The sequence below is a fragment of the Falco rusticolus genome, chromosome 6, assembly GCF_015220075.1.
Source record: "Falco rusticolus isolate bFalRus1 chromosome 6, bFalRus1.pri, whole genome shotgun sequence".
NCBI lineage: Eukaryota > Metazoa > Chordata > Aves > Falconiformes > Falconidae > Falco > Falco rusticolus.
The window spans coordinates 85901210-85915268 of record NC_051192.1 but is presented as its reverse complement, the minus strand read 5'-3'; the positions used below and the strand labels follow the sequence as shown (position 1 = coordinate 85915268).

Sequence of the window (14059 nt, the reverse complement as noted above, 5' to 3'; positions counted from 1 at the left end):
GCAAGGAGAGGGAGGCATCAACATGTTAGTCATTATGCTGGGATGTGGAAATGGGGTATCCATTTCAGAGTGCTGAAATGTTCCCCTGCCCCAGATGATACCTGTAATGACTTTCTGCACTCTTGGCAGCATTGGTCCCTCCATTGTGTGCACACACTTGTGCCTCTCAGTGTGTTAAAAGCCTTTGTTTTGTTTTACATCAAAATGAAACTTAATTTCCAAAACTCAGATGTGTTCCTTTGCCACATCCCTAATTACATTAGGAAAGAACAGCATTCCCAACTATATCTAGTAAATACCTGTTTTTTATAGCTTAAACCTTAGTATTGTTTTAAAATTACTTGAAAATAACAGATAAATGCTTTTTATCTTCCCTCTCCCTTTTCTGTCGTCTCCCCAGTTCCTATATGTGTATTATTCAGTTTGGCTAATAATCAAACAATTTAAATGTTTCTTGCATGAAACATCTTGCCAGTAGTTTCATCACAAATAAGCTTGTGTGGTTTTGGTGATAATTTCGGAATAGCGCTTGTTTAAATGCTTTATAGAAGTTCTTCCATACTGTTCTCCCTTTCCAAATGAGGCCCCAGTCTCACCCTTAACTGCCCCATCCATTTCTAATAATAAACAGCAAAATGCAGAAGTTTTCCCTATGGCTGGGGAGAGTTTGTAAGGTCACTAGGTGGATTTGGGAGAGAGGAGGTGTACGCTGCACTCATTTTCAGCCATCTGCGGTCGGCAGTGGTACTCCCATCGCTTGCAGTCAGGCAGAGGGCCTTCTGCTCACAGGACAGCTGCAAAGCAGATGCTGCACAGAGTCAGGCTGCAGGACTAAGTATCGTATCACGGGCAAATGCTTAGGGAAACAGTGAAAAAACAGGATAACTATAAGTACGCAGCCAGTTCCCTGCAATTTGCATGCAGGGCCTTTTCTGCTGGAAAAGTTGTATTTGCATCCTGGTTCTTAGTAGACTTAGATGGACCTTCCTCCTTCAATGTGCCTAAGGGATTTTCCACTAAATTTTCAGCATACAAAGCCACACTGTCTCTGTGAGTTAAGGTATTTTATTTCTTTTAAACTTACTGCCTAATAATTCATTTTGATTCAACCTAGACCTTATGTCAGGAAGAATGGTGAGCAGTCATTCCTGACTTTATCTTCTCTTCCACATTACCCCAATCTTGCATCTTCCCAGCTACAAAACTTTAAACTATTTAATTGTTCCCTGTAACCAACCATTCAGTATCTCCAATCAACACTGTTTTTATTCTTCGTACCCTTATGTATTTCTACTGTTGCCTTTTTTAAGGTAAGGAATGGCTCAATATTCAAGATATGAGCACAATAATGCTTTCTCTTTGCTGTTTTTGTATTACAAATGGTACAGTGCTTGATAAATGTCTGACATATTAGTTTAGAGTAGGTTAATATTAGACTTTCTGGTATATTGCTGGTGTAGTTTCATCCTAAGTGTCGTGCTTGCCACAGAGTAGGTATTGTGGATATTCAAAATAACTTTCAGTTACTACCCAGGAAAAACAAAGCTTATTACCCACTAAATTACTGTACATTACGTGGACAGGTTTGAGTAAGCTAATTCCACAAGCTGTACTCCGTAAAACGTAACTTTTATTTTTGAAGCTATAGGCATATATGGGCATACATTTGCACACCGTTGCTTTGCTTTGTTTCAGATGCTAAAGGTAATCCTGAAGTAGCAAGCTAATTTGTCTCAGGGTCATCTCTTCTGTGGCTTGTATTATTAGCTGCAACTGGGAAATGGCATACAGTTAACAAAAACAATGTTTTTTTAATTGAGGCTCCCATATGATTGCTTGGAGATTCTAGAAGGATGTTGGCAGCATGAGAGCAGGAGGGCCTGGTGTAGAGTGATAAGGTTGCAACTCCATCGAGATCCTCAGCACCAAAAATGATTGAGCGTTGGTGCTGCGAAAAGAAATGTATGTATTCTGGAGATGTACAGTGGTCTTTTGCAGCTATTGACACAAGTTTCTTTCCTTCTTCCCCCGGCAGTTCTTCAGATCTTTCATACGTGGTTGCTAATGATTCCCCCAGTTAAAGACCTGTGAGCCGCATTTGGTCCTGGAATATCTATAAGGCAGAGTCTTTGTAACCTTTTAGTTCAGATACACTTTTGCTCACTGTGTGATGGATTGGTCTCTCTCATTATATAAATTACCCACCCGTGTTCATTTGCAAACATCCCAAGTATCATGTATTCCGTTAAGATACGGCATTTCTTGCATTATGGAATGCCCCAAACCACTACGCTCCTCCGTCAGTGTAGATTTATGACTTGAAAGTGAAGCATTGTTATACAGCACTACTTCCAATGCATTTTAGTGCACTTTCAGTTGGACAAATAGGAGTGTTACCAGGCCTTTGAAATATTCATAGTAAACATATAAACTGCCATGCTAGTACTCATAAATTCATGTTATAATTTATGTGCATTTACAAAACTGCAAAGAGAGAAACTCCTTATCAAAGTATCCCTTCCCAAAAGTAAACAAGTTTGATTTTTCCAGAACTTTGCAGGAGATAATTGCACCAGTGTCTTTGATGATGAAGGCTATAGCTAGCAAGTCTGGGAGAAGAGTTTGAAATACTAACATCTCTTCTAGGATGATTTTTTCTGTGTCTGTCTTTCTCCTATCAATAATTCATTAATACTTATTAATATTTATAATGTTTCTGAGACATAGATGAACTCGTAAGATTAACCGAAATTACCTGATCTTCCTCCTGACTTGCTTTCAGTAGTGTCAGTGGTAGTACTTCATAAATGTTTGATCTCTCTATTTCATTATAGAAAAGGAAAAAAAAAAAAGAGTGAAGCATTCAGTCCTCAAGGTTTCGAATCCTGTATCTGATAGCAGATAAATTGGAAGAAGTGGGGAAAGAAGTGTTTTCCTGGCTAGAGGAATCTGCCTAGGACTTTTCTTTTCCAATAATGTACCAGTTCATAGATTTTGTGTATTGCTACTTTGAACAGAGTTCATGGTACAGAACTTTTCAGTTATTGTATAGTGTTTGTGACTGCTTTTTTCTAGGGTAATATTCACTAAGTTTCAGTGAGTTCAGTGGGTTATAAAAACGATGGCTGTTTCAGGTGCTGAGAGTATTAAATGAATTAATGATTTGAAAGTCAAATTCTCTGTGGCAATGAATTCTCATTGTATTTCCAGGGGACTATTCTTTAAGATTATATTGAAGGAATCAATTTCACAGAGAGTAGTTTCTCTTAATAATTCTATTTTGTTTCTAAATGAAATTATTCTAAATTATTGCTTAATTCTAGTGTCTGTTCAAAGGTGTTGTAGAACAGTTTCACCATAAATGTTTATGTTTGGGTTTTTTTTCCCATTTAAGTAGCGGTGCTAGTGGTAGTAGTAGTTACTGTCATATACTTCTGCATTCATTCAAAGAACTTCAGAGCAATTCAGTGATTTGCAGCTTTCTTTGGCTCTTAAGTGGTTGTATTTATTAAATATCTCTTGGAAACTGGATGAAACAAGAAAGGTTTCTATAAGTGACAATCTTGATCGGCAAGATAGAGCATTGACATCAGCTGTAATTAACTGGCAAACTTTCTTAAATCTATCTACATTAAGTTATTGTTAGTATTCTTTTAGTAAAATGCAGCTATTAAGGCAAAATCTTTATCATAGAAATTTTGTGTTTACTGGAAGTAACTACATCCATTGTCCCAGCATACGTAATAGTCACCTGATGGAAGGGTATGTTACAGTTTAACCTGTTTACAGAGCAAGGAGTCTTGATGACATATATGACACGTTTTTAAAATAGAGATTTGATCAATGTAGATTAGAAAGAAAACTTAGCAACGCTATATCCAGTAATTATAACTATAAAGAAAATTATATTGTTTAATCAATTTATTAAGATGGTAAGTTTTTGCAGTTCAGTTCCTAGTTGCTTCTGGGATTAGGGGAAAGTGTTCAGTACACTCTGTTCTCCATTATTAATCGGTAATGAAGCTTCTGGCAGTCTTTACTATTGAGCTAATGACTAGTTTCATTTTGGGCTCTTAACACATTAAATTACCATTTAAATAAAGATTAATTACTGCTATTTTATTTTTAGTATTTTAAGAGTAGTTATTAAAAAGTTTCATAATAAATACTACTTTGTTCAAGATAGAATTGTTTGATTTAATAGAATATGAGGACAGTTATGGTGAAAAGAGTATTTTGGAAATAGCGATGTGTTCTTAGTATTTTGTTTCTATGGTAGGAGCCCAGTGGAAAGATTCTGAAAGTTTTAATTTTGCTTCTGGGCAACTTGCTGCTGTAGTTACAGCAGCCTTGCTGTCAAGGACTAGCAAGAAATCAAGCTCTCTGCTCTGGCCCGCAGCTCAGTAACCATTATCTATGATTTTGTTAAACTTGAGAACAGTATTGCTGATTGCTGAGAAGCTAAACGTACCACCTACACTCCGGGAATGCAGTTTGGGTCTAAGCTATTATTTGCCCAACTGCCTCATTTTCCCTTGGCAAATTCACTTTTAACTTAAAACATGAAGCATAGTGGAGTTCTGCCAGAGAGAGGCCTTACAGGAGGTAATCACCCCAGAATAATTTTTCCGGTAATATCACATCAAAACCAGTAGACCCTCCAGATACACATACATCCACCTTTACTTCTGCAGGCAGCTTTGCAGCACCTCAGAGAATTCCCAAGAGCTGAACCATCTTCAACACAGCTCTGTTACCTTTGTCCAGACACTGAGGCTCAGCCGATGTCTGAGAACCAGGCTAGACCTAATTCATGACTTCTTCAGCAGTATCAAACGAGCAGTATCTGTAGGTGATTACTGAAGTGATTGGCCACAATTTGCTGAACAATCTTCTCCTGAAAGAAGAGGGAAAAGGAATGAATTGGTGAACTTGCTGCTTCCAAGAGCTTGTTTCTTAAGCTAGGATAAGCTGCTGATTTCTTAGCTGAAGCTGGCATGGTTTTCCTCCCTGAGCGGCAGTGACTTCTACTACCAATTAGTGATGCCAAACCTGGGTGGACTGCCACTGTCTAGTCACAGAGGACAGATACAGAGCGCCTTGTTAGGGTACAGCTCTTCAGACTTACTTCAGATCTAGGAGGTGAATCAGTACAACTTTCGCCATACACTCAGTTGCTGTCCTTACAGAGCTCCGCAATGACAGCGTGGTCTGTACAGTCTTTTAGGAAAATAGGTGTAAAAGTTTTCCCTTTATGCCTGTTGACAGCCAGTAGGAGTATGCTGATGCCCTAATTATTTGATGCTTTGCTTACTGGACTTTCATACACACCGAGAGATGTTTGCATTCACTACCACAGCAGGAAAAGGCTTCTTTTTTATCACATGGTGAAGTCATAATCTGGGTTTTGTTTCTGTTGCCTATCTCCCTTTCTTATTATTTTGTGCTGTTACTGTATCTTATGCGATGTGAAATGCCATAGACTAAAACAGAAGGGTATCATGCCTTCAGCTTGAAGATGACGACAAATACAGCCCTAGAATCTCTGGAGCGAGATGTTCCTGAGAAAAAGGAAATACAGATTTATCTGTAGGTGTTTGATTCTGGTTGTTCACGTTGAAGACAAATGATTTCAAACTGAAAGAGATACCACTGAGCTGAACAGAGGCCTGTCAAATTAAAGAAAAATAGTAGTAACTTGCTTGGTTAGCTTAGTAAGATAGTGTCAGAGAAGGATTCTTTCATCTTCATATTAGCAGAGTTAACACAGGTGGTGAGGGGAAGAAGGGGAGATTATTTTAAACTAGGAAAGTAATGATAGGAGAACAAATGGGTTATGCTGAACAGAAATAATTTTATTCTGAAAGCTGAAGAATACTTTTGAGTGCTACAGATCTGGAATTATACTTCCACTAGGAAAAAAAACACCTTTACAATGTTGAGAAGGGATGTGATAATTACATGATGTGATAGCTGTGAAAGGAGGAGGTATACTCAGATAATCTGGGTTCCTATGTTTCATTAAACACAGTCACTCTGAATTAAAACACACAGACTGAGGAGAAAGCTGCATAATATTCTACCTCTCTGAAGTTCTAACTCCATCCTTAGGATAAAGTAATCAACATTCACTATATATACTTATTCTTGTTAACCATCCTCAAACAGAACTGGTGGGTGGCTCTAATGTTCGAGAGTTTTGTGGGATGTTACAGCAGGATTTTCATATCCTCTTGGCAGATGTGGAAGCTGCACTGGGCATCACTGGAATGGCTAGTATTGGGCTGTTGAGAAGCTGCATAAGGACATCCTTCTCTTTTTCTTACTCCGTCTTTTTGTGAAAACCACCTGTATTAGTGCGTCACGCAGAAATCAGCACATGCAAACAGTTTTAGCACCAACACTTAAAAAGTAGGACTGATTGCTAGGTAATCTTTCCAAATAAATTTCTCAGTAGAGTAGGAATTTAAGCTTTGTTCCTTATTTTTATTGTTACAAGATGACAATGTACAGTCTCCTCATGGGAAGCCATACCATGCTGAGGTAATGCCTTCTGGTGCCTGAACCTGTCCTCCTTTTCCATTCCTTCCTTCCTTGGGCACTGATTTCACATGGAGGACTGAGTCAAATTCAACATCTTAGTTTTTATGTTCAGGGTGCTTGTATGATATGGGATGTACGAAAAGTTAGCTGGCGTAGGGTTACGGGCTGTGTTGGCCTTCCTCAGGGATGCAGGAAGGTTTTGCATTAAAAATAAGTTAATTTTCAGCAGCGAGAGGGTTTTCAGGGGCGCAGCCTAGGACTTGAAGTGAACCTGACAGGACCTGGAGTGGTTACACATCTCGAAATGTTCTGTCCCAAGTTCAAGGTGCCTTTCTTTGACTTTGTGTCTGTCGTGGTTTAACCCCAGCCAGCAGCCAAGCACCGCGCAGCCGCTCGCTCACTCCCCCTCACCCAGAGGGATGGGGAGGAGAGTCGGAAAGGAATGTAAAACTCAAGGGTTGAGGTAAGAACAATTTAATATGTAAAGGAAAAGCCGCGCACACAAGCAAAGCAGAACAAGGAATTCATTCAGCACTGCCCATGGGCAGGCAGGTGCTCAGCCGTCCCCAGGAGAGCCGGGCTCCATCACACGTAACGGTTACTCGGGAAGACAAACGCCATAATGCCAAACGTCCCCCCCTTCCTTCTTCTTCCCCCAGCTTATATACTCAGCGTGGTGTCACATGGCATGGAATACGTCTCTGGCTAGCTTGGGTCACCCGTCCTGGCTGTGTCCCCTCCCAATTTTCTGTGCCCCCCCAGCCCTCTGGCTGGCAGGGCCCAAGGAACTGAAAAGCCCTTGACTTAGTATAAACATCACCCAGCAACAACTAAAACCATCCGTGTCCTATCGACAGCGACATCGTTCTCACATCACAGGCAGAACACAGCACTGTACTAACTACTAAGAAGAAAATTAACTCTGTCCCAGCTGAAACAAGGACAATAATCTGAAAATACTAAAAAACAAAATTCTGAATTCGTGACAGCAGTACAGGAACTCTTGAGAGGTAAAAAACTGCCCTGCCCACGCAGTTTGTATCTTGTAAACAAGATGAGTGAGGTGCTAGAGAGAATTTACAGAACAAACTGCAAGTTAGAAAATGTTGTAAGGTGCTAGCAAGAAATCACCCACTGCTCATTCCTAAGTTACATGTTTGTTAAAGGCAGCAAATTTTGCTCATTTTGAAGACAGGATACCTTTGAACCATTACATTTGAGAATTAGTTGGGGAAGAAAAAAAGCATATGGCTTAATTCTTTATCTCTTGACTTCCTTTCATTTCTCTACATCTTGGCATTCTTTGCTGCAGCTTTTCTCAAAAGCAATTACTGACTTGTAAGGGCAAGGGGGTCCTGACTGCCTGTGTGTTTGTATAGTCCCTGGAACGTTAGAGCCCTCAGTCCTGCCTGGGAATGTTAAGACACCAGTAGTATAAATAAATAGTAATATATTTCATGTGTGCATTTATATTATAGTAAATGCCACCATACACTTGGCATATTTATTCTCTATAGACACATTGAGAGGGAAAAAAATACTAAAAATTAATAAAAATGATCTAGCCTTGGAACTGGTGATGTAAACAGGAAAAAAAAAAACAACCTAGAAAATCTGCATGAGCACTACAAAAACTGAAGCAGTGATTTTGTATGCTGTCACAATTTCTGCCCCTGAGAACAAAATGTTAATGAGCTATAATTTATAAATTCACTCTGTTCTCATGGATCAGTCCTCATTTTGCTTTTTGTCATGATTACACTTATGAATTCAGTTTAAAAATTTGTTCTTTGTAAAGCATGTGGTTTTCCATAGAAGTGCACAGAATTAGGAAGATTACCTCTGCAGTTTTCTGTTGTTGCTGCCAGTAAGATAAAATAATTGGTGCTGGGTTTTGGACCATGATTGGGAAGGGGGGGCAGGGGCGGGGCAGCTTTTGTTATTTCAACTCCCAGCAGTTTGTTGTTTTTTTTTTAAATCAATCCAGTTTGTTCTTGCTAAGCATAGGGTAAATTAAGCCTTCTGGAAAGGTTAAAATAATAGCTAATTGATTGTAGATATTAATTTATTGGTGGTGGTGGTTGTTTTGTTTGGTTTTTTTTTTAGTTTTCTATTTACTTCTGTATTAACTGTTTAAGAAAAAAAGTCTTCAGATGCTTTTAATGAGTATTGTAAAAATGAACAGATTGCAGTTTCTTAAGCCTTCCATCTCCTGGGCTTTGGAATACAAATACATCCTAACAATAGAAAATTGGTATGATACTACCTCATTTTCAAAAAGCTTAGAAAAACAAGGGCTTACAAAAGAACCTTGTGAAATCCAAGAGAAGCAGATGCAGGGTTGTGTATCAGGGACAGAGCAAGCCAGAGCCTTAACTGGCTGCACAACAGCTCTGCAGAAAAGCACCTGAGGGTCTCGGTGGCAACAAGTTGAACACGAGCCAGCTATGTGCCCTTGCATTGGTAAAGGCCAACCATACCCTGGGTTGTGTTAGGTAGAGCATAGCCAGCAGGTCAAGGAAAGTCGGTGTTCTCTGCTGAAGCATTTGTGACATGCATCTGGAGTAACGGTGCGCTGTTCTGGACTCCCTGGTGCAGGAGAATTCACCCCGCTGGAGCAATTCCTGCGGGGGTCATGACAGAGTAGAGCAAGTGGCGTATGAGCAGAGGCTGAAGAAACTGGGTTTGTTTAGAAGAGAAGGGAAGAAGGGGGACTAATTGCAATCTTCCACCACCTGAAGTAAGATTGCAGAAGAAAGAGTGCCAGACACTTCTCAGAGATGCTTGGGGAAGGGGAAGAGGGATTTATGGAAAAAAAAAATCACGGTGAGATCAGTTGGGCATGGCAGCCCGCTGCCTGGAGAGGCTGTAAAATCTCTGTCATTGGAGATTTTCAAAATTTAACTGGAAAAGGCCCTGAGCAACCTGACTCACCCGTTAAGTTAACCCAGCCTAGAGCTGAAGGTGGGGTTGGGTGATGGCTGGACGTCCCTTCTAGCCTGAATTTTTCAGGGTCTGTGACATTCTAGAGTACGGGCAGTCACCTTTGTGAAATGTAACTACTTCTTAAGGATATGTAAAACTGCATCATTTGTTGTGTTTATTAGGAAATTATACAGTTTGGTATTGCTGAGTCTCCACTGTTACTGATTGAATAGAGCTTAATTTCAGTCCATAATATTAACATAGAGTATACCAGTCAATTCTTCCTCCTTATCTTTTCCTATGGCTGCAACCATAACTTGCATTATACAAGGCTTTCAGTTCTTCCATTCTTAGTATCTTGGGTTTTTCTTGTTAAATGTTTACCTTTGTAAGTGGCTAGTTTTCTCATAATATCAAAAATACAAAAAGATGCATCTTTTTTTCCTTTAAGAGGTAGTATTGCATTACCTTCCAGAGATCCTGTGGGTCTCTTTCAGAGAATATGCTGTGTTTTCTTCACTAAAATGTTTATTTAGAAGAAGAAAGGATTTTTTTTTTCCTTTGAAGTCATTCTGCAGCTATTTTCATGGGATGACACAGTATTCTTAATGGAGTGTGTGGTGTATATTTGAGAATAAAGTGTCTTAAACTAAAAATCTGTGAGCATAACTGGAACTGAGAGAAGCTGGTGTTCTCAGGAATGTCTCTAAAACTTCAGAGGTTTATAGATTATTCAGAACCATATAACTAATTTTTGTAAGAATTGTAGCAAGAAAAGAAATTGGAAGTGTCAGCACTGGCTAGATTCGTAGCAAAACTCAAGAGTAACAAGCTGGAAGAAGAGTAGCCAGTGGCTAGCTGTTGGATGTAAACCCACTGAGAAGACGTTGTAAATGTACAAAATGGGGTGTAAATGTTGTGCATAATGGGTGTTAGCAAGGGAAGACGAGTGCATAGCAGCATACAGCACAGGACATCTGAGTACTGTAGAGACAAAGCTTGTGTATATGCTGGGAAGTCGTGGTCATGCTAACATTCATACCTTCCCTTCTCTTCCAGTCTTGTCTGTGACCGCTGTTCCAGCAGCAACACTGACTCTTAGGAAAAGCCTCCAAAATTAATCCCGAAGACCATTCATATTTTCTTTTTCAGTTTTTTTGTTGGAGTACTTTTGTCATGACTTTGTCATCTCACCTGTGAGATTAAGGCAACCAGCAATTTTTTAATGCATTGGGGATGGTTGATGTGGAGCTTCCGGTTTCATTTAATTTTATAAATAATGAGATTTGAAACCAGCAGCAGCTAATATATGTGCCATCAGACTTTCGTTTTCATAATTTTATTTTTTTGTCTCAGCATTCCTTCTTGAATTAATTTCCTTTCTTACCTTCCTCGATAATTTTCCAAATATTTACTGTTGACCCCATACAGATACTATTCTGAGAAGCACAGTCATACAGAAAACTGGATTTTCAAAGTGATAAGCAGATTGTGCTTACAGTGTCTTTCCTATGCCTGGTGGTATGAAAACATACCACATAAATGCGAGCATTAGGACATGCCGATTATGTCTCATTAAAATAACACATTAGTAGATAGATAGTTTTTTTCTGTACTGAAGAGATGGCAAAACGAAAGGGTTAAGTTGTGTCTCTGAACCATAAAGTTATTGCTCACTACCAACTAAAAATTGCTGAGAAAGATGACTGGGAATGAGAGGTTTGTTTTAGCAATAAATGAGCATAGATATTGCAGATATTTCTCATCTGCATTGCCTTGAGCCCTTATACTTGTCACAGTGGAATAACTGATCAGGTCATTGTAAAGCTGCCAAATTTCTCGTGCTGTAGTGCAAGTTGTGCTTTGCTATTGTGCTCATCCTCTTTGTCACATTGTTCTTTCCCAGGCTTGAGTGTTTGACAGTGTTCTGGCTCCCGTACGTGGGTGATTGGGGTTGGCACCATCTTTTGTTTTGCTTTCTTATGTTTTACAAAAATCATCTTGCAGAAGAGGATGATTTGTCCATGATGATTTTAAGCTCTTGAACATGGTAATTTGTTGCTGCAGCTGTTCCTGTGTTATAACTGCATTGTCAAACCTGGTTTGGGTGTGCTTCTGCACAGAGAGAGTGCAATTTGTTCTGAGTAATTGAAGATACCTTGACGACAACAGCTGTTTATGGGGCTGGCTCCTGTGCTTGACTGAGTTGCAGCAGGGACTGTTTTTTCCTTTGATGTAGACAAGCCCATGCTTACTTTCCATAAATGCAACTGCATTTCCATTTTCTTTTGACTGTAGTACAATACTCAAACAGTATAGCAGTGTGCTCAAGCTTCTCACGAGTTTTAGGCAATTTAGAAAACTTTTTGTAGATAATTGTCTTCTCGGAGAAAGTAGTGTCCTAAATTTGTGTGCTTATTGTTTCCTTCAGAAATTATTCTTTTCATGTCATATTTGTTATCATAATTGTTCTTAATTAATCTGTTCTGATTTTTATACTAAGTTCTTCATTTTATCTTTCTGCATTAGAGACTACTGTTGGTACTGCAAGCAAGTGAAGTAAAAGCTGTAGAACGGGCAACAGACAAAGAGAAAAAGTAGATACAAAAACTAGTTTCTAAAAAGAATTATAAAAAACAGGCCCTATTAGGATTTTTTTCTGATCAGATGAGACAGCAAAAGGTATTCAGTCCTTTAGGTCTTTTTTTAATTGTTTATTGTTTTGAACTATCATGAGAAGGTCAGTCACGATCAGGCTGGAGGGGGGAAAAGAAAGCAAATTGTTGTTTTGAACAGTTTACAGACAGAGTATATCTAAATTTGTTAAGCTTTTTAGAGGTGAGTTATTTTGAGTATAAACTGAACAAATGAGGTTGAACTTGATAAATGAGCTTGAACTTGTAGTACCTTTGCGAAATGCAGATTATAATGTCTTTAAAATAAATTGCACATGAATAAATCAAGATGTTGAAGTTGAAAAGGGTGAGAGATGGTGTAACAGGGAAATTCTTTGACTAGGAAATTGTTTCATAGACCTTTCTTTATAGTATATATAAAACACATAGTGAACATCATGAATGAGAAATATTTTAAATGTCAGATACTGATAAGATTGGAGAAAACCAGTTGATGGCAAAAATTACTGTATTGAGAGGTACCGTGCTGCTCTAGGACTAGTAAAAGGCAAATGCAGATTAAATTTAGATAAATGAAAAAGAATAGGCCTGCAAACAATAACACAGAAGGTGGAAGAAATATCGAATGAGATAATTATGCAGGATACTAGCTTACAAAGGAAAACGGGTTGTGGATAATATCCTGTCTAATTATAATACCTATAAAGGAGGATAGTCACATGAACTAATTTCAGCCACCCTGTACCCCACAGGCTCCCTGTGGGAAACAGCTGAATCCAAGGGTGAATCTGGGAACCTCTAAGAAAAGCGCCTGACAGTTGCCTTGCTGGGTCTTCTAAATTGCTTCTAGAGGTGCCAGTGTCTCTCAGTGGATTACATGCCGAAACTAGCTCCTAAATTTTAAGTACCTAAAGTAATGGTGCAAATACTCATCTTGCCTGTCTCTCTGGGACTTTTCCAATTATGAGATTAAAGGCTGGAGTAAACCCAAATTGGTATTGTGCAGCTGTTTTAACTGCAAGTGAGCATTTACAGTATAGTATTCCCCACAGACAAGCATTGTGCCTTAAATGTCACTTCAGCTACGGCTAATAGATTTTTCAGAAATCCATTTTTTCCACCGTTTCTATCCTTAAATATAATCTGTAAAACCAGATAAATCCTGCAAGCTTAGGCTCTGTTAGACCTCTGATGAGAGTCGGTGGCTCTTAGAGAAGGTTAGCAAATAGGAAAGGAGGTAGAATTAAACTAGATTGTGCCCATGAAAGGCTGGCCTGTAGGCAAAAAGATGAGTTTTCATATTAGTAAAAGTAGAAGGATGCTTATCTCCTACACAAGGAAGTGATAAATAGCACCTGTATGATTAGAAGAATGCCTTTGATACCTAGAAAGCAGTAATCCTAGGGGGAAATTAAGCTGTAAATCAGTAAGTCAGGTAAGTTTGTTTGGGTTTGCATTCTTAATTTGTTTTCTGTTTGCATGATTTACAGTGAAATACTTAATTAAATGATTTTTTTTTTCATCAAGTTGGCTTTCACAGTTTTCACTGCAAGGGTCATATACACCTCTGCTTGGCAGTATTCCGGAGTGATTATAGTATTTGTAAAATTTTGCAGTTGAGACAGAAGTATATACTAAAACTCAGTTGAATAATAGTGATGCAGCATCGTGTTATATAATAGTCAACAAAACAATTATTTATTTGCTTTTTGTTTGACAGTAGTAAAATCACTGCAGTTTTGTCTTTCTAGCAGAAAGTGAGAATAAAAGTAAAGAACAACAGAGCTCAGTGGTGCTATTATATTTCGGCAAATTGAAGTTTTCAAAATGCCACTTCTGCTTCTCTCCAAAGGAAAAAAAGGTTGATTGTAGAGAAAATAGCATGTTATATCTTTAGGGAAAATAATGTAGAAAGATTTGAAAAGGAAAGATCAGAGATGTGGCAGCATTGTTAG

The 14059-nt window shown here is 38.7% G+C and overlaps 1 protein-coding gene across 4 annotated transcripts in view; it reads left to right on the top strand.

Annotated features, from left to right (window-relative positions):
- Positions 1-14059, top strand: part of RNGTT (RNA guanylyltransferase and 5'-phosphatase) — a 193439-nt gene that overhangs the window by 159908 nt on the left and 19472 nt on the right. The window lies entirely within an intron of this gene.